At 36.7% G+C, this 2,317-nt stretch overlaps 1 protein-coding gene across 5 annotated transcripts in view; it reads right to left on the bottom strand.

The window, feature by feature from the left end:
• LOC106884379 (protein dopey-1) overlaps nucleotides 1-2,317 on the bottom strand; it is a 136,711-nt gene that overhangs the window by 67,616 nt on the left and 66,778 nt on the right. The window lies entirely within an intron of this gene.

Genomic DNA, 2,317 nt, shown 5'->3' with positions numbered 1-2,317 from the left:
CTCAACTGTTAGGGTGTGGCACTTTTTCACGCAGCTATCCTCCTCCATTCTCACCACATGTCCATACCAGCGCAATCGTCTCTCTTGCACGCCACAACTGATGCTTCTAATGTTCAGCTTTTCTCGTATGTATGTATATATATATATATATATATATATATATAGCCACAGTCTTATCAAAATAGTAACCCAGATCAATCACCTTTTCTTTATTACTTATAAAGTAGAATAGAATTAATTTGTTTACAAACTGAAATAGAATAAACTAAGGCAAAGATTGATTGAAATCCCTATATGTATGTGTGTGTGTCTGTAATACTCTCATTTATAGAGAACAGAGTGTAGAGCATAGATGAAAAATTAATTCATACAACACTGAGTATAGTACACCTGTTGATCGTAACCACAGTGGGTGGTAGTTCCAACACTGACACTATGAAACAAAACATATTTCCCAGAAACATTGTTTTAAATATGCAGGTGAAAACTCATATGTCAACACTGACTTCAGGAGCTTTCATATGTATTTACATGTGTTTGTACACTCTCTCTCTCTGTATATATATATATATATATATATATATATATATATACACACACACACACACACACACACACAAGTAAAAAATACCAGTATGTTACACCTGGATTTGCCTCAACAAATTCCTTTTGATGCATTAAGCATGGAAAAGTAGACATTAAAATGATGATGGTTTTTTTTCAAATAATGGCAACCCATGATAGCAATAGGCTTTTGGAAGCAAACATTATCCTCACCACTACTACTACTACTACTACTGTTATTATTATCTTATAATAATTGCTTGTCATTACGATACTTAGCCCGTCAACACTTTCACATGATTAGAGAAAAAGAGGAAAAGAAAAGAGAGAGAGAGAGAGAGAGAAGTGCTCATGACGTGAGGTGGGGGGAACATAATTGTAACACTTTCACATGATTAGTTGAAGAGAAAGAGAGAACAAGAGAAAGAAAAAGAGGACAAGGTGAAGAGTGAGGTAGAAAGAGAGAGAAAGAAAAAGGAGAGAGAAGTGTCCATGACATGTGGTAGGGGGAACGTAATATTTATTATGTGGCTAAAAAAATTAGTTGAACATAGTGATATCGAGGTGAGTTAGGAATATAATTTTAGCAGAGGGGTGATGTTCTGATGGTGAAATTAAAAAGGCAATGAGAGATGATGGTGGTGGTGGAAATGGTGAGTGCATATTGAAAAACTGTTTTATATCACCTATCATTTAATGCATGTGCATCTCAAACTTGCCATTCACTTGATCTTGGATAAAGTTTTCAGGTATAACCCAATAGGTTTACTATTAATTCTGTGAAATATTCACAGGTCCTGGTAGTTATTATTATTATCATCAAGAGGGTAGTACATTGAAGTGCCAGACAAAATGCTTTGTGATATATGTTCTGGCTCTTTAAATTTCGAGTTCCAACTTTGCCTTTCATTCTTCCCATGTTAACAAAATAAAGTTACAACCAAGTACTGGGTCAATATAATCAACAAACCCTACCCACAAAATTTCTGGCTTTGTGCCTAGTGGAATGGCAGAATCACTAGAGCACTGGGTTGATAAAATAAAATGTCAGTCAACTACTAGAAATAGTTTAATTGACTAACTCTCTCCCTCCAAAATTTCAGGTTTTGTATCTATAATTAGAAACAATTGTGAAGGTAGAACAGTATTTTGTCTACTTTTACATCAAGTTTGAAGAAGAATCATCATCATCATTGTTTAACATTCTTCTTATATGCTGGCATGGGTTGAATGGTTTGACAGGAGCTGACCAGGCAGAAGACTGCACTATACTTCTGTGTCTGTTTTGGCATGGTTTTTACAGCTGGATGCCCTTCCTAACACCAACTACCCTGTAGAGTAGGCTGAATGCTTTTTATGTGGCATAAATACAGGCAAAGTCAGTTTTGACATGTTTTTACAGCTGGATATCCTTCCAAATGCCAACCATGTTACAGTGTGGACTAGATGCTTTTAATGTGGCACCAGCACTGGCAGGGTCACTAAATGACTTGCAAGACAAGGAATCTTTCAGATAGGAGGGGACATTGGAGGAAGTGATCTTATGTCAGATGATGAAAAATTAGAGTGTATCTTGGTGTAGGGGAGGTACATAGGTGCAAGCTAGAGAGAGAGAGAGGGAGAGAGAGAGAGGGAGAGATAGAGAGGGAGAGAAAGAGAGAGAGAGAGAGGGGAGAGAGAGTTAACAAGAAAGAGGGCAAAATAGGTGTGCTGTTGTAAAGGAAATACATGGTTACCTTGCCAGAAAGAAGAG

The sequence above is a fragment of the Octopus bimaculoides genome, chromosome 1 (assembly GCF_001194135.2).
Source record: "Octopus bimaculoides isolate UCB-OBI-ISO-001 chromosome 1, ASM119413v2, whole genome shotgun sequence".
NCBI classification, from domain to species: domain Eukaryota; kingdom Metazoa; phylum Mollusca; class Cephalopoda; order Octopoda; family Octopodidae; genus Octopus; species Octopus bimaculoides.
This window is presented reverse-complemented; position numbering and strand designations above follow the sequence as displayed.